The sequence below is a fragment of the Petaurus breviceps genome, unplaced genomic scaffold (genome assembly GCF_028583685.1).
Source record: "Petaurus breviceps papuanus isolate PSGF00001 unplaced genomic scaffold, PetGlider_PUasm1.0 99, whole genome shotgun sequence".
Taxonomy (NCBI): domain Eukaryota; kingdom Metazoa; phylum Chordata; class Mammalia; order Diprotodontia; family Petauridae; genus Petaurus; species Petaurus breviceps.
Genome location: NW_027187465.1, coordinates 9,853,426 through 9,880,281, shown reverse-complemented (window position 1 = coordinate 9,880,281; position 26,856 = coordinate 9,853,426). Strand labels below are relative to the sequence as shown.

The following is a 26,856-nucleotide window of genomic DNA, read 5'->3' as shown; positions in this document are numbered from 1 at the left end:
GAGTAAGGATTTAAATTTGAGTCCAAATCTGGCAAACGTGTCTTCAATTATGCCACACTAAAAATACCATGTCAGCCAATACTCAGCTAAACTGGACTTCCTCAATGTGTATAGTTCATCCCACAATTCAAATTGCAGCCTGCCCCTCTCCTGGTCATTGCTAGGCCTCTAGGTACCTCTACAGTGCTGAGGAGCTGCCTCTCTTTCTCCAGACATGAGACAATACTAGTGGGGCACAAGGATCCTCCACTCATCATGTGACCCCTTCCATCTTCTTTTTCAATCATAATGCCAGACAAAAATTAAAATAAAAATAAAAGTGAAAATGTTCACTTTTATCTAGAAGGGATAAAGGGGAACCTTTCATCTTACAAGTGAGGAAACTTGAGTCCCAGGAAAGGCAGGGGGAGAATCTGCTCAGGTTCACACAACTATGCTAAACAGAAAACTGAAGTAAGCCAGAATAAAATACAAAGAAATCATAAAAGAAATGATGCCATTACTCGACTGTAAAATATTCACTGACCAAACAGATTTTTTTTTAAAGATCCGTCTACTATAACCTTTAAAATGGCTGCTAACAAATCGAAACAAATATGAGATGAATGTTAAAACACCAAAGACCAAGAAATCCCAAAGACAAAAGGGTCACATCATAAAATTAATCTCACACAGTTTAAAACAAACAAGAGAGGGAAAAAATGACATGCTGAAAAAAGGAATCCTGAGTTCTGGGGCACAGAATCAGAGAATTCAAACCAAAATGAGCTTCTGAGTTCCTCTGGGGCACCACATCATTTTACAATTGAGGAAATCAAGACCCAGAGAGGTGAACTGATTTATTCAAGGCACATAGATGGGTAAGTGGCAAAGCCAGGATTTGAACCCAGGGCCTCTGCCTCCAATACCAGATCTCTTTCTGCTACTGCTAAATATTATCTCTCTGGGCTTCAATCTTCTCATCTTTAAAATTAGGAGACTGGGGCAGCGAGGTAGCGCAGTAAATAGAACACTGTCCCCGGAGTCTGGAGGACCTGAGTTCAAATCTAGCTTCAGACACTTAACACTTACTAGCCATGTGACCTTGGGCAAGTCACTTAATCCCAACTACCCTGCCTTCCCCGTCCAAAAAAAAAAAAAAGAAAATTAAGAGACTGGATTACAAATTAATAAGTATTTATTAAGCTTCTACTATGTGCCAGATTGTTAGTCACTGGGCACACAAAGACAAAAATAATTTTAAAACAGTCCCTACCCCCTCGAGAAGCCTGAATACTATCCAGGGAAAACAACATAAGTGTGCAAAAAATTTCTAAGGCCCTTTCCGTCTCTTAAATTCCTTGATCTGACGACCTGACACAGAGACAAACCAGATTAAAGAAGCATGGGAAAACTTATATGATCTGATGCGAAATGAAATATGTACAGCACACAATGACAATGATACATATGGAAAAAAAATTCTGATGACCAAACTTGGCCCCCAAGCAGCGATGAGAAAGCATCCCCCCACTCCTGTAAAGAGGCCGGGGATTACAGCTAAAGAAGAACCCCCAGTGATCACTGCGAGACTTCGGCAGACGTTGCTCCATTTTTCCCGAACTGTTTTTCTCTTCTTTTTTGTCCTTTTGTTATGAGAAATGACTCTCTGGGAGTGACAAGGAAGATGAAGCTGTAGAGCACAGAACAATCACAAATAAATAAAGGAATGGCATCACAGAAAGTCTATCTATGATTGTGATCATCTTATGCAAAATGCAAATTTGCACACATGAAAAATGTTGGTTGGCACAAAACACACGGATGTTTGTTGACACTAATTTAACATAATATTTACACTAAAGACATCCTTCAATGTGGTTCGTGTATGTGTTGACGCTACAAATGGCAGAAAGCATAAAAGCTTTTGGGGGGGGATTGGGGAAGATAATTCAAAAAAAAGGAAGCACTTTTATATTCCACCAAGTTATCTGGAATACAAGATGATCCTAATAAATGGTAAATTCAATAAAACATCTTTAACTGATGAGGCTCCAATTCACTGCCCAACTTCTCCCCTGACTTCTTCAGTAAAGGAGCTCCCTTAAGAATCCTCAAGAGAGAAAATTGATCCAGATGGCTCTAGGGAAAACTACCAACATTGCCAAATCATAGGAAAGGGCCTGTGCCATCCATCTCTTGACGGTACTGCCTCTCACGTGGACCCCTGCTCAAAGCCCAGGCTCTTGATTACATTTCCAAAAAAAAAAAAGAAAAAGTCCCCTCAGAGCTCCACATTAATCCCCAAAGAATTCTCACAACAAATGTAGACCTTTCACAGACATGAGCAACCCAACAATCTCATTAAACTCATCCCACAACTGGTAGAGAGACACAAACCCTCTCTCTATACTGATGACCTACTTTCCTTATCAACAATTCACTGAAGATTACAGTGTATAACTGGACTAGAACTTACAGTTCTCATCACTGTTTGTTTGCTTGGCACAAAGACAGCTGTTTCTTCCTGAATAAAATTATAATGACTCTTGGCTAGTCTTTTCTGTACTGTGGAATGAAGTCACTAGGACATTCGGTCAAAACTCTTATAGCTTCCCATCTAGGAATACTGAGAGTTCCAGGGAAAACTGAGCCAAAACTATAAAAACAAATTTCAACAACAACAACCAAACAGTTTTTAGTGACTTTATTAATTCTCATATCACATGCTCTTGTGCAAACCACAGAATTGGAGAAGGCTTCCTTAGGCTTCCTCTGACTCCCTCGAGTCAAAGTCCATCTATTTCAGACAGAAGGGATGACAGGTAACGTGACTCACCTGCATTCACAGTTACAGAGGGAAAGGCAGAGCGCTAGGATTCAAACTCAAGTTTCTGGACTTCAGACCAAGCCCTTTCTACTACTTTACTTGTACTGGCTCTTTCTTAGTCTCCCTCCCAAATGTGGAAGCATTTTTGAAACTCCCGTTCTAGTCTTGATTAGTGAGTAGAAATTCAAATAATCCACAAAATTTTGCAGGCCCCAGACCACAAGGCGAGATCACGGCCTCATCCCATCTAGGGGTCCACCAAGACTAGCCAGTCATCCCTGCTCGGTTCTACTACAACCAGGAATCAAGCATTCATTAGGCATCCTCTATGTGCCAGGCCAGGAGGTAAGCAATGAAGAGAAACAAAAGGGAAACAGCACCTACCCTCAAGGGGCTTAGATTCTAACAGGGGAGCAGCAACAAACTGCGTCAGACTCTCCGTAGGTGCTTAATGAATTGTTACTGACTGACAAAAGAGCAGGCAGTGAGGAGTGGATTCCAGTAAGAGGAGGGGTTGTCAAGTGTAGGGCCTGTGTGTGGAGACTATCCTGAAGCAGGCCAGTATGGGGCGACCACAGATATCGGGAAGAAGTAACTGGTGGAAAAGATGACTGGAGAGGGCAAAAGGGGTCCAGGTAGTGAAGAATTCTAACATTGGACTCGAGCCAAAAAGAGTCCACTGCAGTTTGCTGAGGGGGAACAAGACCAGAGCTGCACTTCAAAAAAAATCAATATGGGAGAAAAGGCTGGACAGACTGAAGAAAGAGGCTTGAAGCAGGGCTACTGTTGCTATCACTGCTGTTCATTGTCTGATTCTTGGTGATCCCATTTGAGGTTTTCATGGCAAAGATATTGGAATGGTTGGCCATTTCCTTCTGCAGCTCATTTTACAGATGGGGAAACTGAGACAAACAGAATGAAGTGACTTGCCCAGGGTCACACAGTTAGCAAGTGTCTAAGGCACTCAATGTACTGCCCAGGGAGGTAGGTCTGATCAAATAGGAGGTGAAAGCAATAGATTAAATAAAAGAGAAAGAGGACCAGAAGGTCTGAACTCCTGACTCTGGGCTCAGTAATTAAATCACTACTCCCATTGTTCCTGGAAAGGGCAGGTCAACTGACTGACTGACTGCCAGAAGAATCATCTCATCATCCCTGTGATCATGACTCACCAAACAGTCCCTTCCCTTGACATCCTCCTATATTTATATATGCGTTGTCTCCCCTCCCCACCCCCCCTTAAAATGTTAAACTGGGGGAGAGGGAGGGAGTGAGGAAGGGAAGGAGTGAGAAGAGGAAGAAGACATCTCAATGAAACATTTTTAAAAATACATTGAGGAGAAAGGGAAAAGGTGACAGACAAGCAGGAGTGTTGTTACTGACAATATATAATATATACTTTATACAATATAATATACAATATATTCTTTATAATATGCTTTATAATAATAAACAATATAACATACTTTAAAAACCATATACAATATATCCCTCATAATATACTTCATAACAATATACAACATAATATATACTTTTAAAACCATATACAATATATATCCTTCATAATATACTTCATAATAACATACAATATAATATATACTTTAAAAATCATTTACAATACATTATATATCTTTTATAATATACTTCATAATAATATACAACATAATATATACTTTTAAGACCAACATGCTATATGCTGGGTATCCCAAGAAGTCAGATTTATATTTTCATTTAAAAGCCTTCTTTCATGGGGCAGCCAGGTGGCTCAGTAAGTAAGAGCACTGGCCCCAGAGTCGGGATGAGCTGGGGATCAAATCCGGGCTCAGATACTTAGCACCACACCCAGAAATAACTGGCCGTGTAACCTTGAGAAAGTTACTTAACCCCAATTGCTTTAAAATAAAAAAAAGCCTTCTTTCTGGTCATTGTATATGAAAATGTCAATGTTAGTTCATAGTAATCAAGTTAAGAATAACCAAAGAAACATGTTTTTAAATGCACACTTCCGTGAGCAGGTACTACTACCTACCTCTGCATTGGTATCTCTAGCCTCCATAGTGCCTGGTATATATGAGTGCTTAATAGAGGCTCATTCAGTCACTCTTCACTCTCCTTCACCAAGGCCCCACTCTAGCTCCCTTCTCTCCCTGAAAGATTTCATGACTACCATGGCTTCAATGGTCATTTCTATGAGGATTCCTGATGGCCCTCTAGAGCTCAAGCCCAACACTGCCCACAGTCTGCTTGCCATCAACCCACCAGTATCCAGGGCAAGAGGTCACACAGGTCCAAGGCTGAAACCCTCATTTCTGCTAACAAAATCTTCTCCCAACTTCCTCATCTCTTTGATGGGGCCACCAGCCCCCAAAGGTAAAGGCCCAACTCCATCCTATTCCTCACCTTCCCCATCCTGTCAATTCTACTTCCAGAATAATTTCTCAAGCATTAAGGGGACCAGTGTTCAAATTCTGCCCCAAGCACTTTGGATCAAGCCCCCCTTTTCTGGATCACTTCTGGATCTCAGCTCCAAATCTGAATATGACATGGGCACAGTAACAGGTGGTTCTGCTTATCTGTTTTTCTTTGTTACAGGGAAGGTCAACGGTGGCAAAGTGTACAGAAATGGCTACCCTGAGGAACAAAGACATCAACAGAATTCTAAACAGGAATTAAGGAATAAATTAAACAGTTTGGCGTGGGGTTTTGGAAAGCACGGTGCAGCCGAGGCAGCCATTCCCTTCCTACACCACTGTGGACCCACACAGCTCACTCTCCAATGCCAGGATCTGCCCCACTGGGGTCCTGATGGAGCAGCTGTTTATGGACTCTCCAGTCACCTTCTTCTATCAGCGTCTGAACAAGAGCCAGCCTCCATTCAGATCGGAGGGGATGTCTCCCCTCAGTTTGGAACTCATTGGTTGGCAGGGAACACAAATTCATCTAGCCAGCCCCAGACCATGCTTCATGTACAAACACCCTAGGCATACTGAAGCACCTGGCCATTTCCCACCCCTTGCTCTGAGCTCAGCAAATCAATAATACCCCTCCTGACTCTGGAAAGTGTATGACAATGGACTGTCCAAAACATCCAGCCATCATCCCTGTGACTTCCCAGAACAAAACTCTGCTTCCTAGTACCTATTTCCCTAAATGTATCATTGTTCCCTCTGTTAAAATGTAATCTCCTTGTGCATAAGAACTACCTCCCTTCCTTTTTGTCTTTGCAGCCCCAGTGCCCGAATAGTACCTGAACACATCACTTAGGAGATTCTCTGGTATTCCCCAGATTGATATAATCAGAGCAATGTCAAAAGCAAACACGAAGCAGCAGGGGATCCAACTGTTGTAGAAGGAATCCAAGCTCTTCACTCACCCTTACTCCACTAGCCCCATTAGCATGCATTTGGCAAGTCTGGTTCCATCCCTAGACTCTTTCAAGGTCCCTTTCAAGGTCCAGCTCAGGTACCACTTTCCCCAGGAAGCCTTACCCATTTCTTTAGCAAGTAATTCTGCTTCCTGGAGTGTTCTTATTCTCTGTTGAATCTCTCTCTTTGTGCCCTTATTACATTCTAAATGTTCACAATAACCATTTGTACATATTCTTATCCCTTTACTAAATTCAAAGCATCCAGAGGAAGGAGGACTAAATTATTTTTTCACCTCTATGCCCCCAGCACCTGGTACAGTCCTTTCTGCAAGTTGAATAAAACTGAATTTTAGAGCTGGAAAGGAAGGACCTCTGAAATTATCTAATCCAGGCGTCACAGTTAATGGGACTGGTGGCACATAAGGAGCTCATACTGACTTAAAGAAATTGCATATTAACATGATCAGATCTATGTCCTGTTGGATTTTCATTTATTTGGTCAAATCTTTTCAGGTCAGTGTTCTTGCACTCTACCCACACTTTGCCTAGTGACAGCTAGCACTAAATTACATAAGTGCTAATTAAACCAAGAGGAAAACATATTCCATTTAGGGCCAGAAAACCCAGGCCTAGCTCTGCAATTTCATGAGTAAGCTTAGGAAAATTACTTCACTGTTCTAAGACTCAATTTCCTCAACTGCAAAATGGGAATAATACTCCTAACTCCTATCCCACAGGATGGCTGTGAGGAAAACCTTCTGTTAACCTTAAAGCTCTACAGAACTGGTTGCTGTTTGTCCTTTATTCTTGAAGAGGATCATGACATAAGGGAGGTGATGCCATGACATGCCAGAGAGAGAGAGGGTTCTGCAAAGTCGCCAACCTCACTGTCTCCTCCGGAACCATCTAGGTCCAGTGGGGAGATATGGACCAAGACGACTGGAGACAGCCCAGGATGTACTGGGGGGACCTTGGCCTTTTTAAGTGAAGGTCTTTAGCAGATCTTAGTTTGACTGAGGTGAAACCTATACACCAGCTTAGGAAAGACTAGTCCACGAAGCATTAATGGAAATGAGAGACCAAAGGAAGCTTTTTTCTTATTAAATAAGCAACAACTCCTGCTCTTCAAATCTAAGCTCGTTGGAAGGAAGACAGACCATTTTGACAGACTCATTTGAGAACAAAAGTGTGCATGTACACATGTATGTACACACACACACACATATGTAATTATGTAACACACATATAAATATATGTGTATATGCACCTGCTGATGCCTTTTACTAAGTTTTCCAAATGTTACCTTATCCATTTACATTCCCTTTTTGTAACTTGTTGCTGGGGGAGATTAGAGTTTATTACCAAATAAATCCATTACTACTCCCCAACACTTGATATGGGGCAGCTCTGCTTTTTACAAGGAAAACATCACCCCTGTTTCACCAAAGAAGCTGCCTCCTCCAAGAGAAAACTGGGGAAAAAACCCAACCCAACAACTGCGGGTCACATTATAGGAAGGGAGGATTCCCATTGTGAGAGAAATAGGATCTTAAACTCCAGTTTGTTAAAACGGCAACCCTGACAGCCCAGACCCCATTTTCTTTTTTATGCTGTGTCAAGACCAAAAAAGAAAATTTCAGCACCAAAATTTTCAAGTTAAAACTAACTGAACTGGGCAGCGCTAGCCAAAAAAAGAAAACTGACTCTACCACAAAACAAAAGCCAGTGGTTTCATGCTGAAAAGATTTTGAGTAGAGTACAAATATCAAGCCTGGGGCACTGCTGAAGGCTCACACTCACATGCATCGTTTCTAGATGAACCCCCAAACTGTCTGACTTAACAACAAAAGCAAAGGAGGATCTTACGGAAAGCTACAGCTAAATAACATACTTATCGATTAGTGCCCAAAGCTTTCCAAATGTTACTGTTGTACAGAGAGACACATCTAGGCACAAAACTTCAGAGCTTTGCTAGAACATGTGAAAGCATGGAAACCAAGCCATTCACAGGGAACATGGAAGGAGCCTGGAGACTGTCATAGCTAACTCCCTGATTTTAGAGATAAGGTAGGTACAGCTCTGAGGGGCTGAGTTCATCCCAATCCCAAGGGCAGAGGTGGCAGTGGCCTCTAGGTGTAGATTCCAAACTGAGGATCCTAAGGAAATTGAGAGGTGACATGGCCTCTCACTGTCACCAAGCAATGTGATGGAGTAACAACCAGATTTCCCTGGCTCCAACTTCAATGTCCTCCCAAATATATCTATTCCCTCCTGCCAAAGAAGATTCTATCTCAGGTTAAAAAACAAAAAGCCAGGAGGTTTTTTTTCCAGGAGGTTTCCTGGAAAACAGCACTGCCTCCCTCCCTCCCTTCCTGCCGGGATCTGGCCTAATTACTAGTTTTGTGGACAAAAGGGGCTTTACCTGGGAATCTCCTCAGTTCCCTTTGCTACAAAGAGGTTTGCAGATTTAGACTTGGAAGAACATTGGAGGTCATCATTTTGTCCAACTCCATTATTTTAGAAATGAGGAAACTGAGGGCCCAAGGATTAAGTGACTTGGTCAAAGTCAAAAGCCAAGCTTGCATCTGAAACCAGGTCCTTGAGAGCTCAGTGGGGTTTTAAATCTAGCCTCAGACCCTTAACTATGTGACCCTGGGCAAGTCATTTCATTTCAGTTTCCTCATCTGTAAAACGGACGTGGAGATAGCAGCACTTACCTCCCAGGTTTAGTGAGGATGAAATGAGATAACCTATTTTGTAAAGCTCTTTGCAAAGGTATTGATGCTAACTATTTATTTATGATTGTCTGACTCCAAACATAGTGTGTTGAGACCTCACCATGCTGCCAAATGGGTATAAAGTCTCCAAGGCTTAGCCCCGGCGTCCCTTTATAAATGAGTTCAGTCTTGATTCTTTCAATAACCAATAAAGTTAAAAAATACTCAAGGCCTTGAAAGTGTTAGAATTGCCAAGGGAATAACCTACCAAGATTTCTATTGGAAAATGTTGCTGAGATTTTAAGAGCTCTTGACCTAATGGGTCTCCACCACATCTCTGTCCTGGTCCCTCTTCTCCCTCTATCGCATTCGGTGGTTTCTTCAGCTCCGATGGACAATTATCACCTGTCTGCAGATGATCCCAGATTACAGAGTATCTAGGGCTGACCCACCTCTCTTCTGAGTTCAGTCAGTCCTGCACATCTGCCTTCTGTCCACCTCAAACTCAGTACATCCAATAAAGAGCTTGTCATCCCCCGCCCCCCCAACACCACTCTGTACCACTTTCTTATTCCTTTCAAGGGTACCACACCCCTCCAGTTACCCAGCCTTGGTGTCCTCGCCCCTTCAAGTGAACTCAGCACACAGATCCACGTGTTGCCTGCTCTTCTCATTTCTTCCCTTCCCACCATCTTGCAGAGCTGCCCCCTTCTCTCATCGGCTCTGACAGGCCCTCATCACCTTACACCCAGCCTACTGCAACAGCTTTCAACTCTCTGCCCATGCCCGTCCACACTCCACTCAGCTGCCAAAGCCAGGTCTGATCCCCTCACTCCTAAATACGATCAATTCCAGTGGTTCCCAAGCCCCTCCACATCAGACAGAAAGTCCTTGAGTTCTCAGAGCCCTTTCCTTCCTTGCCAGGTTTCCTATATGGGAGGTGGGGGGCCCTTAAGACCACACCCTGAGGCTCCCCACCCCGTCCTATACCTTCCTCATTTCCATACATTCTGCATTGTTTTCTATAATAAATATAGCTGCACAGGCCGCTTCCCGCTCCTCACTCAAGGCCCCCCATCTCCCACTCACCCCATTTCTCACTGCTGTGCCCCAGGTCTTATGTGTCCCCTCCCTTCCCTCTAGCTCCTGGCTTCCTTCAGCCCCCTCTCCCCCACCCTGCCCTGCCCCACCCCTCTCTGTTCCACTGACCCTGGATCCACTCTGAAAGGATTCCATGAAGGATCACTCATCTTCCCCACAGACTGGAAGCTCTTGAGGGCAGGACTGGGTTTGTACCTCTTTTTGTATCCCCAGCACTTAGCACTGTGGCCTGCAACACACAGCAAACATTTAATAAATGCTTGCTGACTAATGGCTTCATAAATGTTTCTCATTCTAGCTCTCAAAAGATTGCCACGGCACGGCCCCCCTTCTCCATTCCCCAATTCTACTCACTACGCTGTAGCAAGAGCCTCCTGTCAGCATGGGAATTTTTTTAATCCAAGTGTAAGGCATTCCATTCACCCCTATTAAGCTGCATCTTACAAACTCAAAGATCGACAATTTCAATCTCCAAGGAGCCTTAGAGATCATCTCCATTAGTTTTCTTCTCTGACGTTAAAGTTAAGTGACTTGCCCAAAGTCACAGCGAAGGCAGGGATTTGAATTCAGGTTCTCTAATTCCAAATCTAATAATCTAGACTGTCAAGATATTTTTGGATCCCAACTTTCATGCAATTTGATAGTTATCTGTCCTAGTATAGAGTCATGTGCAAATTTGAAAATCATATCATCTATGCCTTTAAATCACTGCCAAAAATGGTGACCTGTACAGGAAGAGGGCCGACAGATTCCCAGAGTCACTTTGCTGGAAACTCACTAAGGTGACAATCAACCACTAGTTCCAAATCAATTGACTGGTTTGTCTACACCACATCTCTTCATCTTTCACATGTCTCGTCATGAAAGACTCTGTCATCAAAGGCTCTGCTAAAATCTCAGTAAACTCTTATTACATAACAGGGTGTGTCCTGGATTCCCAGTTTGTGTCCTACCAACAAGGGCCATGTTGTGAATCTGCAGGCTTTGAGCTTCCTTGACACCAGGAGAACTTTGGGTCATCTCCTTGAGAGTCCACTCCCATTTCTAATAGCCACTCTTAAAATTCTGCCAAGGATTCAATTCAAGCTCACTTGCTGATATAATTTGTTGCCTCTAATTCTCTCTAAAAAAACAAAAAAACAAAACCCAGCTCCTGGCCCATTTCCAAGTGTGCCATGAACTTCCCCTAGGATCTTTCACTATCAGTGACAAGCACTCACACCTAGCAGGTTCTTTCAGGACCTCCAGAATACATGTGATCCCTCTGGCTGGGTGCCTTGGACTCACTAAGAACAATGGAGGTTCTCTTACTACCTCAGTGCTTACTGAGGCTGGGCTACCAACTCCCTATTAGCCATTTTCATTCTGTCCTTTTCAGCCCAAAGGTAATTCGTTCTCCTTGGCATTAAAAAAACAAGCAAAATCAGAAAGGAGAAGCTCTACCTTCCCAACAATCACATATTGTCAGTCTGACCACCATCACTCAATTTATCACATCTTTAATCCTTTCTTCCAATAAAATAAAATTTTTAAAAAGTTAAAAATCACAACCACCTTTTTGTTGTTCATCCTGGGCCCAGGCGTTCCGAATACTCTCCACCAAGGTGTTTCTGTATTCAGAGGAGAGCCTGCTCTGCTCCCACAGCCGCCACAGATCTTATAAAATCTCCAGAGAATAAGTTCTCTGAGCATCCTTCTCTTTGGACAACTGTTTTTCTTTCTCATTATAAATGAAATGAGACTATGAGCTAGGTGAAAGCCAACAGCAGAGGGGTTCAGACATAAATGTGAAGAGGCTGTATTTATCCTAGACACAATAGGGAGCCACTGATGATTTGTGAGTAGCAGGAGAGGGTGATATGGAGTCAGATCTGTGTTTTAGGAACAATAAGCTGACAGCTGTGTGAGGATGAATTACAGGGAAGACATGAAAAGTAGGAAGCCATTGTAAGAGTTCGGACAAGAGAGACTGAGAGTCTGAAATGGGGCAGAGGCTGTGACAGGAGAAAAGGAGACAGACGGGAACAGACTAGAAAGGTAGAATGGACAAGACTTTGGAAACTGACTAGATAGAGGTGTCAAAGGTCAACAGTGAGGAATGGTCAGGATGACTCCAAATGGAGGTGACATGGAAGCACTTGGCACCTTCAAAGAAACAGGGTGGGGTTTGTCTTAGGGGGAAAAGCAGAGGGATAAAACTGGGTTTGTTGGGGTTTCAGGTGCTGAAGGGACATTCAGGTGGAAATGTCCAGCAGGCAGTTGGTAACAAAGGATTAAGTTCAGGTTGGAGTTTAGGGATGAAGACTTTAATTTCCAGGCATGTACAAGATGCTAAGAGCGGGTGAGATTACTAAGGGAGAAAGTGCAGAGTTAAGAGAGCCCCAGAGACAGAGGCTGGGGGATGCCTTCCTTACTGAACCAGCAAAGGGCACTGAGGAGTGGGAGGAGAAGCTAGAGAAAGTGCAGCTCAGGGAAGCCCTACCACTGAGCTTGGCAGGGAAGGGCGCCTCAGCCTATCATTCTCATTCCCAGGATTCTGCGTCTTTGGACAAAACACCACCTCCTCTGTACTCCTGCTCACCTAAACAAATCTACCCAGCCCTCAAGGTTCAGGTGAGGCTCTTCCTTCTCTATGAAGCTTTATCTGAAAACTCTAGCCTACCCATACTGAATGCTCCCTTTCCTGTATTCCATTGGCATGGTATAATGCAAAGAGCACTGGATCTTAGTCAGAAGACCTATGTTCAAATCTTGGCTCTATCACTCATGTGTGATAGACAAATTGTTTATTTAACCTCTCTGGGGCCTCAGTTTTTCCAACTGTAAAATGGACAGAACTGAAAACAGAATCCAAGGATCTTGCCTCTTAACATGATACTTTTTCACGCTGTCTCCCTAGTTTGATTTTCTTTCATATGTTCTCTTTTGTGCTACATGCTATTCTGACTTCACCTGGAAGGTCCCTGAGGACAGGAACTTGCTTTCTACAGCCTGAAATAGAGCTAAGCACATAAGCCTAGTAAGAAAGGAGTTGCAGCCTTTATTCATGTAACTGGGTGGCTGGGGGGGGATTTTTTTAAAGTGCAGGTGATTCTCTCACACCACTCAATTTTGTATGTGCCTGGGAACAAGTGGGAGGCGGTGGCTATGAATCGACTGTTGGCTTGTCTCTGCTGTCTGAGGTCCAGTGAACACCTCTCCTGGCAGAGTGTAATTCCAAACGCCTCTATACCGTGCCCACAGGCAGGTGGTTTCCGCTGCTTAGGTCGGTAGGGCTAAGGAGAGTGGCGGCCTGACTGGGCCTTCCTGGTCAGCCACAAGTCCACAGCTGCATTCAGTCCTAATATTTCCTAGTGCTTTTTGTCTCACTGTGAGGCAGGAAGAAAGAGTTAAGTGGTAGTGAGATCACCTTCTAATATAAACATGCTTACTCCATGAAGACCTTCCAAGGGTATCTTTCTCTAATCATCAGTTTTCCTGCTGCCCTAGTCTTTACTTGGTTTTGTGTTCTTTTATTTCAGTCAAAGTCCCTGCCCTCTCCTTCCCCCTTTCTCTTCAACAGCTTAGCAGGGGCATAGAAAAAAATAAAATTTACATCCATTTGTTTCCATAGCCATCCATAACAGACCTACAATACACTACCTTCTCTTAAAGTTACAGAAGCAAAAAATTTGAGAGTTGGAAGGGATGTCATAGGCCAATCTGGACACAAAGGAAATCACCATCATATATACTAAATGGTAATTTAACCCCTATGAGAAGAACACCAGTGAGGGGAACCCTACCACCTCTCAAAGCTGCCCCTGACACTGGTGGCATAGCTCTAAAGACAGGAAGCTCTTCCTGACCTCCCACAGCCCAGCCCAGCCCTCTAAAAATAAACACACACACACACACACACACACACACACACACACACACACACACTCCTCTTTCACAGGGCAGCCTTTTAGATATGTGGAGAGAATCTTCTCTCAGCTCAACATCCCCAGGCCCTACAACCAATCCTCTTCCTATGAAATGGACACAAGGCTCTTCACCAACTCCTGCTCACCCTCCTCTCCAGAAGAGAGGTCTGACCAGAGCAGAGGCTATCGGGCTTGCCATCGTCTTACTCACAGCCTCTCTCAAAACAAAGAATCCTACAACAATCATTTTCAGAACTACTGTCTAGTCATACTTCCCCTATATTAGACTTGTGAAGCTGATATTTTGTAACTTGAGACTTTACATTTATTCCTCTTAAATTTCACCTTACCAGACTGAGCCCAATGTTCCAGGCCATCAGGATACTCTTAGATCCTGACTCTTGTTGCTATCCCCTACATGAGCTAGCTCCACCCCAGGCCCCAGTTACCAGATGCTGTCCTTTAAGGGATCCTGAAGGGTCATTTTGACTCTACATGATTTTTACCTTCTAATTTTAGAAACTAATCCCTCGGGGCGGCCAGGTAGCACAACGAGTAAGAGCACCGGCTCCAGTGTTGGGACGACCTGGAGATCGAATCCCCCGGCTCAGACACTCAGCACCACACCCAGAAATGACTGGGCGTGTAACCTTGAGCAAGTTACTTAACCCTGATTGCTTAAAAAAAAAAAAAAAAAGAAACTAATCCCTCTGCAGAATGTGACTACACTCTAACTGAATGGTCTCATCACCATATATGTCTAACAATCTAGTCAACTACAAGATATAAATTATACAAATGATATCACCTGCAACAGTAGTAGAAAGACCTTTTCCAAAAGGGGAATTTCATCTCATGCCTCATCAATAGGCTGGTCACTCATTCGGTGTTTATAGAAAGAAAAAAACAAAACAAAAGAAGGGAGGGAACAGGGGCAGCTAGGTAGCACAGTGAATAGAGCACCAGCTCTAGAGTCAGGAGGACCTGAGTTCAAATCTGGCCTCAGACATTTGACACAATTACTAGCTGTGTGACTTTGGGCAAGTCACTTAACCCCCAACTGCCCTCCAAAAAAAAGAGGGAACAAGACTCACGAGTGCACAGCCTAATGAGCTATATACTCTTTTGAAGACAATCCAGAAAGGTTGCTCCAAATATTAAAAATTACACTATAAAGACAGGCGATTTGCAAGATTATATTTTCTCCTTAACAAGACATTTTTTTACATCAAGTAAAATATTCAAAGAAACAATACAAATGTTTCATTTTTTAGCTTTTTTTTAAGCTTAGTTTTAGCTTAGTTTAAGAAAGTGTGAGGTCTTTCAAAGGTTCCCATAAACTATCACTAGAATAAACAACTAATCTATCAAAACGTTTACTTTGCAGGAGATCCAGGTGTAGGGCATGTTATGAAGTCAGGAAACTAAGTAAATAACTTCCTAAAGAATCAGTATAATCAGTATATCATACATACCAACACTTTAATGTTTCAAATGTTGTATTAAGTTTCTATTATGTTAAAAAGTCAATACAGGGAATTCTACCCACTGTATTATCAAGAAAAACACCAAAGGAAAATGACTATCTTCTCGACCCCTGCATGTTTAAAAAACCCACCAATGTCACTGAAAGGTCTCTGTGGCCTTCCAGTCAAGATGGTGGTCTGAACAGAGGAAGACACCGCCCCCCCCATATCCCAGACCCACATATCTACTCCAGCAAAAACATGTAATTTGTACCAGACCAATTAATGATTAATACATTTTTTTAAAAACTACAATAACATCAAAGACCCTGAATTGTACAAGTAATAACACAGGCCAGAGACAAAGGCTATACCAACACATGTAACCTACTAGGCCCTATGTCTGAGACCAGTGAGAGGAGAAACCCTTAGAAAGACCCAGGGAAGTCAGAAAGCCACAAGGAAGGCACTCAAACCAAGATAGCCCAGGTCTTGGTGTTCCAGCAACAATGAAGGATCCTGAACATCGAACATGTTCAACTACAAAGATCCAGAAAGTGGAGGCCAGCACAGAAACCAGAAGACCCCAGAGTGAAGGCACAGCACAAAGCAGAACTTGGCTCTAGCATAGAGCCTGAATTCAGGAAAGAGATAACGTCAAAGAATATGCAAGCCTATTTCAGGGAATCCTGAATATAAGGAATATGAAGTGATGCAAAGTAAAGTAAGTAGAACCAGGAAAATAAGATATATAAGGAAAACATTATAAAGAAAAATTTGTAAGGACTTAAGAACTCTGATGAATGCAATGACCTAATCCAGCTCTTGAGGGCATGTGTAACCCATCTGTGACAGAGGGATAGCAAGCTCAAGGGTCAGAGAAGTAAATTTTTGGCCATGGACACTATATGGTTTAATCTGCCTTGACTACTCTTACTTGTTACAAGGGGTTTTTTTTCTCTTGGTTTTTAATGGGGGGAAAGGAGGCTGACAGGACACCCCCAAAAAGGGGAACAAAAGGAAGTTCAAAAAAGGGGCAGTTTTGAAAGAACAAACAGGATGATCAACTACATTAAAGCCAGGGTTATGAAATGGAGAATCACAGCTTCACATACAGGCCTCTTTTCTTTCTGTCACAGAGATGAAAACAATCTTTCTTGTTGCTTAAATTATGAATAAAAAATAAAACTAAAGAAACAAACACTTTGCAAAGTCTGCATTTTTAAAGTGAATTGTTAACATTAAGTCCCTAAATTTCTACAGTATGTGAGGAAAGAACAGGCAAATGGGCCTACTGAGCCACCACCACCAGTGATCTTTGAAGATCATGGAAAACATGAGAGGTGAGGTGTGACTGGAGAAGAGCAATGTCTCAACTTTCAAAAAAGGGAAAAGACTGTGAGTTTTAACTATGGGAACCGCAGCTTGAGAGATTGGGGAACAAATGCGAAAGGAAGCAGTGATCCCAAAAAGCCAAGATGGCTTCCAGCAAGACCTAACAGGTTAACTTCACTCCCTTTTGGATAATCACTGCCCAGTAAATCCACCAAATGGGGTACTAACAGTTCACCCAGATCTTAGCAAAGCACTTGATAAGTCTTCCATGTGCTTCTTATGGAAAAGATGGAGCTGTAAGATAGAAGTTGGCACCGTCAGATGGATTCAAACCTGGTTGCCAGGTCAAGTTGTGTCTATGAGGGCCTTCTATGTGTCAGGAACTGTGCTTAGGGCTGAGGATGCAAAGCAAATCCAAAAGGGCCCCTGTCCTCAAAGAGCTCATAGTTCAAGGGTGGGGAACTGAGGCCTCGAGGTCACATGTGGCTACATGTGGTCTTTGGGTGTGGCCTTTTGACTGAGTCTAAGTTTTAAATAATAAATCCTTTCACTAAGGGATTTAAGGATGTGCTGTGACTTCGAGGCTGGCCCATTACCCACCCCTGTATAGTCCAATGGAAGGACAACATGAAAAGGATTGTACAAATGAGATCAGAAAGGGTAGTCTTCCCCTTTGAGGGACAGAGGAAATGGCGACTTACAGAAGATAGTAACTTTTGCTGACACTTGAAGGAAGCCAGAAGGTGGAGATAAGGAGGGAGAATGTTCAAGGCATGGGTGACTCCAGGGAAAATACACAGAAACTGGAGATGGGGAATCTTCCTCCAGTAACTACAAGGAGGCAAATGTCACTGAATCCCAGAGTATGAGGAGAAGAGCAAAGTGTAAGGCTGGAAAGAGGAAAAGCTTTAAAAGCCAAACTGGGAGGTTTTAGATTTGATCCTGGAGGTAAGAGGGAGCCACTAGAGAGGACTGAAAAAGGGGATGACCCTGCACCTTAGAAGATAAATCTGACAGCTGAGTAAAGAATGTAATTGTGTTGTATAACCTAAGTTCGATGAGCCAATAGGATGACAGGGTGTCCAAGAAAGTGAAACACATCTATGTAGGCTACATGGAGATAAATACGGCTTCCAAGAATATGGTAGTGATTACACTGTCTGCTGCCTGGGTCAGATCACACGCAGAGTATTAGATTCAGCTGTGGGTGGCAAATTTTGGAGAGGACATTGATAAGCTGTAGCTTTCAGTGAAGAGCAACCAGGAAGTTGAAGGCTTTGCTCAAAGCAAGAGGGAGAAGGGGTAGACAGCAGGAAGAAGAGGAGAACCATGACAACGGTTTTCAAATGTCTGAAGGACTGATGCGTGAAAGAAGGAATGGAATTATTCTGTTTGGTCTCAGAGGACCAGATGAAGGTTAATGAGGGGAAGCTGCAAAAAAGCCAATTTCAGCTTGATTTGAAGGAACAAAATTTCCCATTAGGCCTGCTTATAAGCAGACTGAGAGGCAGCCTAAGAAGCACTGGGTCCCCCTTCACTGGCAGCCTTTGTTTATAAGCAGAGTTGGAGAAGGAATTATTCTTTTTTTTTTTTATATTTTTAAGCAATCAGGGTTAAGTAACTTGCTCAAAGTTACACAGCCAGTTATTTCTGGGTGTGGTGCTGAGTGTCTGAGCCCGGGGATTCGATCTCCAGGTCGTCCCAACACTGGAGCCGGTGCTCTTACTCGCTGAGCCACCTGGCTGCCCCTAAGCAATTGGGGTTAAGTAACTTGCTCAAGGTTACACGGCCAGGTGTTTCTGGGTGGGTGCTAAAGTGTCTGAGCCCGGGATTCGATCTCCAGGTCTTCTCAACACTGGAGCCGGGTGCTCTTACTCGCTGTGCTACCTGGCCGCCCCAGGAATTATTCTTTAGGTATAGATTGACCTAAACAGCTTCCAAAGTCCCTTCGAATGCTAAATTCTGAGTCTGTAAAAGATGGAGAAACCAAGGAAAATGATCTAAGAAGTAGGACTGAGGTTTTGTCCATGGGCAGGCCCCACTGCACATGACCTCTGTATGGGAAGGATCGTCTATGGAGGAGGGGTGAGAAGAGTTAGGTAATTTTGGAACAAGAAACTTTTGGAGGAGTGTGGCAGGCACTAAGATACAAAAAGACAGGTGGGAAGGTTAACAAAGATATAAACTTGGCTTGTTTCAAAATTCTGTCTAGGAGCAGCCATGCATCCAGAAAAGAAGGATGAAGGTCTCAGAGGCCTCCTGGACTGAATGAACCTCAGAATCCCAAATTACACTACTTCCCAAAAAAACAGCTGAACAGCCTTTTCCTGGCAAAGTCCTCCACAATCTGGCACCAGCCCGACTTTCCCACCTTATTTCTTGTTTCAACCCTTTATATATTCCACACTGGAACCAAAGCAAACTACTTACCCTGCCCTCCCACATACATTCCTTGCCTTTTCCTCTGCTGGCTGCCTCACTCCAGAGTTACTCCCTATAAGGCTTTACTAAATCTAATCGAGGGGTGGAGAACCTGCAGCACATGTAGTGCTCTAAGTCCTCAAGTATGGTCCTTCAACTGAATCCAAACTTCACAAAACAAATCCCCTTAATATAAGGATTCATTCTGTAAAACTTGGACTCAGTCCAAAGTCTGCACTTGAGGACCTCGAGGCCGAAGGCTCCCCACATGAGGTTCCCCACTCATAGCCATCTTCCTTCACTTGGCATCTCCCATGGACTTTTCTGGTAACTTTCTCACTCTTATTCTGGGATACTGTATAAAACATTGGATGTTTATGGCTCATCGCTCCATTAAATGGGCAGATCCATGAGGGGAAGGACTGCTGTATTTAAACTTCTCTCTCCCCCATCCAAAGGTACAACATTGGTGGATGTTTCCAAATTCGAGTTAGTGGGAGATTTCAGCCAAATTAGGAGTAAAATCGGTTTCTGTCACCTACCTACCATTGGTAACATTGTTGCAGAAGGAAAAGGAATTCTAAACCCCCAACACTGGTTGCAAGAAACTGATGGGTTGGAATTCATTCACAAACACAGGGGCAGCAGCTGTACATGTTGCCTACAGCAAATTGCATCTGGGTTCTAAAATGTCCATCCTGACTGAAGTATCCTGTGGGTCATACATTTTTCTGTCAAGCCAGCATATAATTTCATTCCATCAATTTTACAATTTAATTCGGCAAATATATTTCAAACTTCCTTATTTGTAGCCTTATGGACCAGCAAATTAACAGTTTTAGGAAAAGCCCAAAGCCACTATGAATCTGCTTAAAACAACCACCACCACTAAAGACTTAATCTCCACTACTTTCCAGAGCTCAAAGAGCAAAGGAAAAAGGCATGAGGAAGCCGTGGGTCATGGGGAGGAAGGGGAAATGAGGTCAGTTTTCAAAAGGTCTAGTTCAATGACAGAAATACCACTATCCATGCTGCATGTAGAAAAGGGCCCCCAGTACAGAACACTGTGCATGTACAAAGTAGCCAATGCATTATCTCATTAAATACCACCTTAAAAAGATGAGGTCAGCACCAAAGAGACTACTTTTCTCTTCTTGGCCAAGAAAAACTAATGTGCCAACGGCAAGGGAAAAATACCATGATTAACTACAAAAGGAATACAACACGGAGTCTGTTACATCAGATTGCATGCTGTCTTGGGGAGAGGGGAACATTTTAAAACTCAAAATCTTATAAAAGTTAATGTTGAAATCTAAAAATAAATGAATGAATTAAAAAAACACAACAGCAACAACATGGAGCTTGTCAAGGGGTAGGGCTTCCTAAGAGGTTCCTCTTCTTTCTAGATGTCCAACAACTTATGTACACAAATTACCATTATAAAATGTTATGGTAGCATCAGATAGCTATATTTTTTAATTAATAAGTTGCTTCCCATTCTTTTAAGCTCCTAAGAATGAAAGGAATTGTGATCTTTGTTAAGTAGGAATGCCTGACGGTCATACAGAGGAATGTAAGTGTTTTTTATCTTAAGCAAATAGTAAATGAATTTTTACTTTACAAAAAATTATTAGCAAGCATACTACCTTATGCTTATATCTGGGAGAAATGAAAAACTTTTAGATCCTAAGAACCATTTAAACTCTTAAGTTAAAATAACAAACTTCTGTCTCCGGTGCGTTGGGTTTTATTGGGTTTTTTTTTATGGTTGTTGCTTTTTTGGAGGAAGGAGCCTGCTGGAAGAGAGGAAGCATGAACTGTTCCTAGCTACTCCTAGGACCTTGAGTGAAACCCAAGTCACATGTCACCATTTTTCTTCCCATACCTAAATCTGTGTTTATAGTTGTTCAGAATAATTCAAATGCTATGGTTTTGTTGATCAAGTACTAAAAATCTGACAGTTGCTCAGACACGGAAATATTTGTTCAATTTCATCAATGAAATCAATGAAAAACTCTCAAACCAAAGTGCTCCGTCTACCACGTCTGGGTGGAGTCCCCAGAGAGCCAGCCCGGTCAAGCTTTGAACCAATTACCATCTTTTCCTAATCTCTGGTGGTTTTAATTATGTCTGTTACAACTACTATAGTTTGTCAGGTCTGGACTGTAGCTGCTCCTGTCTGATTTTGGATATTTTCTTCTTATCAATACTACACAGTATTTCTGGTTCTAAGGACTCAAAATAGGAGCTATTCAGAAGAGACCCAAGAATCAAATATATCTTGGAGCTGGATGAGTCCTCAAGAGAACAAGGGAATATTATTAGTCCTTTAAGTAAACAATAGGCTATAAACTACTACTAGCATGTGTGTGGTCAGACTGTGAAATTAAGAAAATACTTCATTAAAACTAATGTACTGTATCTGTGTTATCCAAATACCTGTAAGAGAAAATCCACAAAAAATAGGTCTTAGCTCAGTGTAAGAATTTCGGAAATAATCTATCTTTTATCTTCAGAATAACCTATTCAGAATTTCAACAAATCCCTTGAAAATCTGGATCCAAAATTAGAATGCAATATGAAAGTTGAGTCATTTTCTAAAAATTACAATTGATCAACTGAAAAAGGAACAAAAGCATGTGGATTGGAAATGCTTTGAGGAGGGGGAAGATCAATGACTACAAAGAGAACATAAACTGAAATTCAAACAGCCTATGATGAAATGTGGAGAAATAATAAATGAATTGACACAACCCAGAAACACTGTGGCACATTTTAAGTGCACTAAGTAGGAGGGCCAGCAGGAGACCTGCCCTCTACTCAGGGCTTGACCTGTCCTACTGCGTGACCTTAAGCAAGCAGTAACTTTGGGCCCTCGGTCTTCCCATCTATGAAATAAAAAGGTTGAGTATCTCATCCCATGTTAACATTCCAGGATTCCAAGCCTTCACTTAAAAAAAAAGTGATACAACACTTGAGTCATTATGCAAAAAGCGAAATGTACTTAGCCAACCCCCCCCAAGTTTATGTTATATGTTTATACTCGTGCCTTTGGGCGTATAACAGTCTACCCACCTCTTCTCACTGAGGCTTCTCATTCCTCTGAATTCACAAAAGATGTGAACATAAAAGCTAATATCACTCCCATCCAGCCTGCATGTCCCCAGGATTATAACAGGCTTTAGACCAAGCTTCTGCTTGAACGATTAAAACCACAAGTGCAGCTATCTCACAACATTGTCACTTCCTGTCGAACCACTGCAGCGTCCATCTTTGGCCATGATCTTAAAATGCATGTCCGTTCTCAGCTAAAGCCATCTGGTCTGCAAGAGAAGCTTTGGACCTACTGATGCAGTGCAGATAAGCTTAATATTCCCTCACATTTTCCACATTTCTCTCCTTCCCTTGCTTTAAAGGGTCTTTCTCTCCTCTCCCCCATATAATCCTCTAGCGATTCAACTTCCATTCTGACGGAATGAGGACTAAGACTTCATGGTTCTGGCTTTAACGGAATGAGGACTAAGACTTCATGGTTCTGGCTTTAACAAGTTCTTAGCGTCAGAAAAAAAGACATTGTCCCCTTATTCTACTGGATGCTAGAGTTCAGGCAATGTCTTTGTTATCATCTAATTTTTCAGCTCTAAAGTGAAGGGGGCGTTGGGCTGAGATGGCCTCAGTTCTAGAGGTCTGGCATCCCGACGCTGTAAAAACTGGCATTTACACACAACATGCACCAGCTAGTTTCTAGCCACCTCTAGCTTCTCACCACAACCTTGGTTGGCAAGTGCTACAGATATTATGATCCTCATCTTACAGATGAAGAAACTGAGGCTCAGGAAGGTATCATGTTTGCTTCTGGACATATTTTAGGAAGGGGGAACACTGTTCAGTGGATGGCCATGAGGATGATGAAGGGCCTCAAGTCCATGCTATATAAGCACTGGCCTAAGGTACTAGAAATATTTAACCTAGAGCAGTGGGTCAGCAAACGGGAGGGCCACACTAAATCCAGCCCCAAGAGACCAAAGGCAAAAGCTACAAAGAGACAAATTCTGGTTTGATGGAAGCAAAACTGGAATGAGTTATCTTGGGAGACAATGTGTCACTACCCTCATTGGAGGCCTTTAAGCAAAGGCTGGATGGCTTTCTCAAGTCCCCTGTTGAGAGGATTCTTTTCAGGTTCCAGTCGATTTAAATAAGATTTCTTAGCCACTGTGGTGTCATGGACCACTGTGGCAGCGTGGTGAAACCTAAGGAACCCTCTCTCAAAATAAGGGTTTTAAATGCATCAGATAAAATTATATTGAAATCGTTTTCAAAATACTTTTTAAGAATCATGTTTAATAACCCTTTGTCCAGAGAGCCTCTAAAGTCCCTCCCAAATCAAAGCTGGGGATAGACCCAAGTACCCCTCCCTATAGGACACATCAAAGGCAGAATCCAAAGCCAGGACTCATCTTACCCCACTGCCTTCCTAAGAATGGTAATGATAAAAATGCGAACCTTCATCAGAATAAGAAACTTTCTAAAAATATCAATAATTAATTCACTGGGTCCAATTTGTCAAAATGATGTTGATTGTACTGCATATCCAGTCACTTTAATGGGCAGGAAACATCAGAAGAAAATGCACCCCCAAAGAAGCCAAAAGATTTCTCAGAATTCACAGGAATATATTGGAACTCTTCTCAAAGGATTTCAAAATAAGCAACATAAAAAGTAAAACAACACAAAGCAAAACACTAAAGATGGCTTCGAAATTACCAGAGAAAAACACTAAACTAATACCCCTCCCCACAAAAAGGAGAAAACATGTACCAGCAAAATCCAATTTCTGTCCATTGTCACTTGTGAAAAGGCCCCGAGATAAGACCAGGTGTGACCCCAATGTCAGAACTGCCTCTCTATAGTCACTGAAATGTACCACACATACTTAATGTATTCCTGGGCAATTGCCCTAATATAGGCTCAGTGCCAGTCATTACAGTTGATAAAGTGAAAAACACCTAGACAAATTGGATTCTCTGCCCTAGGGAAACTGTTTACCTAGTTTGTGTTTTACATCTGAATGATTTTTCCCAAATGCTGGGTTTGGCTGGGGGAGTGGGAGGCAAAAACTGGGATGAAAACTGGGCCCAGCACGGAAGCTACTTCAACCTTAAGAAAGAAGGGTAGCTTATTCATTCATTAGTAATAGTCAGTGACGTCCATTGCCCTCAGGGTACAGATCCTGCTCTCAAGGAAGGCAAAGCATTAAAAAGAACCTCTAACCCCAATGAAGTTCACATTTGGCTTTTGATGTCAAAGGGTTGATGAGGCTGTGATTTAAGGTTGAAACAATTTCTAACCCAAGTACAAAGTGAGCCCTGGAAAAGGAAATATGGAATCAAGCTCCCTCCCTGTTAAGGATCTGAACGGAACTAGGGCAAGGAAAATCCTGAGAGATGCAATTACTTAACATCCAAGGTACTAGGCGGTGCTGAAATATTCATAAAGATATTCAAGATTTTCATCTATAAAATACTTCTTAGGTTTAAAAGGTTCGGTTCACAAGTATGAGACAGCATTCCTAAACGGAGGGAGTGGCATATGTTGAGGTCACCAAATGGAATTGAAATGTTTTTTTCAGGCTCTGAGTACAAATTCATGTTCACATGATAAATGGAGGAAAAAAAAGGCAAAACTGTCCCAAAAGCCACGCATATGCTTTAAATGTTTAGTAATTAGCATCTAGTAAACTATTAAATAACATCTTTTACATTCCTTGCTATAGAACTAGGAACTGATCATTTATCCTTCCCTTTGAGCATTCCATTTTACTGGCATTATAGTGAATCTCCACCTCATGCTTGGAGCAGATCCCAGAAGTGACAGATGCAGTAAGCATGAAGATTTAACGAAAAAAAAAATCCAATAGTGTTTGGAAAGGCTGTTCGCTAAAAAAGAATCTGATCTGAAATGATATATAAAGGAATTGACATAAATGCTGATTAAAGCAATCAGCATGCAATTTAACAAATGATTACTAAAAACTGACTATGTGTTAAAATCCAAAAGGCCTTTCTTTAAGCAATGCAAAATACACATGCCCCACAAGATCCCTTTCTGAATTTATTAACAAATGTGGATATCTGACCTTTAAACCACTCTTTTAAAAATATTTGGGAAAAAAAAACCAGCTAGGACAAAATACTTCAGTTAAATGACGATTTACAATCCAATCGAATTAACTTTCATTTTGGTCACCATATTCCCATAACCACCAGAATGAGGGCCAAAGGCTACAATATATAGCTCCAAGTAAGAAAAGGAAACCTTTTCCTAAGTCATTTTCTTTTGAAATAGGTCTGTGGATTGTCAAGAATTTTCACACACACACACACACACACACACACACACACCCTTTAGTTTTACGGTGAATGTAGATGAATATAGAATGCAGGCACTACCACTGAACAGACCATACAAAGCTCTACTTAATCATTTTCCTCTCTATTATATGAGATGTTGGTGTCAGGAGAGGGAGTGATCTGTAGGGTGAGGACAATGACATTCGTTCTTAGAGTGCCTAAGATTTCTGCCATTACTGATTTAGAGAAGACAAATGTGGTCTCAGGGATGAAGTCCACACCATAAAAGGATCTGATTTTTTTAATATAACCATCACCCTTAGTAAATATTCTCACCCTGTACCAAGGTGAAAGAAAAAAAGACTACAAAACTTAATTCTGATTTTAAAAAATTGCACAGGGAAAAAAAATGAGTTTTGCCTAATTGTCCTAAGGGGTGAGTAAAGAGAACCCCTCCCATACACTACAAGAAAAGGGAGGCCTACAGTAAGGTCAAATGGGGGGGGGGGGTAGAGAGAGGGTGTCTGTGTGTGTGCCTGTGTCTACGAGATGCACGCAGTACACTCAGCAGGGTTTCCTTTCCCAAGGCTGCAAAGCCTCCCGAGCTGAGGTCTGAAAAGGCCCCCTTTTCTTCTGAAGTTCTGCTGAGCCTGTCAGGCTGCCTCCCTGAACAAATTCAAATCACTGAAGCTAGATAGAGAAATGAAGAGATAAGGAGGGACAGGAAGGAGGACAGAGGGATGGAGAGAGAATGGGGAAAGGTAGAGGGGGAAGAAAAAAAAGGAGAGGGGAGAAAAGGAAGGAAAGGAGAAGGGAAAGGAGGAAGGATTGAAGGGAGAGGGAAAGGCAAGGAAGTGAGGAGAGGGAAAGGGCAAAGGAAAGGGGGTAAGGGAGGGCAGGAGGGAAAAGGAAAGGGGGACAGGAAGGTGAGGGGAGGAAGCAGAAAAAGGAAGAAAGGAGGAGAGGAAGCGAAATGGAAGAGAAAAAAGAATGGAAGGGAGGAAGGGAAAAGGAAAGGAAGGAAGGAAGGGAAGGGGGTGGGGAAAAGGGAGAGGAAGGCAAAGGGAAGGGGGAGGGAGCAGGGAAGAGGGGAAAGAAAAGGGGAAGGGGAAGGAAGGAGGAAAAAGGGAAGGAGAAAGGAGGCGGGGGAGGGGGAAGGGAGACCAGAGAGGGAAGAGGAGGCAGGCGGTGGGGGAGAGAAGGCAGAGGGAGAGCAGGGAAGGGGAAGGGAGGCATGGGGAGGGGGAGAGAAGCGGGGGGGGCACAAAAGGGGGGAGGGGCCGAAGGGGGGGGCAGGGGAAGGGGCTGGCCCCTGGCCTCGCCCGGCCCCCCGGACGCCGAGCCCCCCCTGCCCCCCCCCCCCCCCCCACCAACCCCCGCCC

The 26,856-nt window shown here is 42.7% G+C and overlaps 1 protein-coding gene across 1 annotated transcript in view; it reads right to left on the bottom strand.

Annotated features, from left to right (window-relative positions):
* The window catches only part of CORO1C (coronin 1C), a 544,511-nt gene that overhangs the window by 61,190 nt on the left and 456,465 nt on the right, over positions 1 to 26,856 (bottom strand). The window lies entirely within an intron of this gene.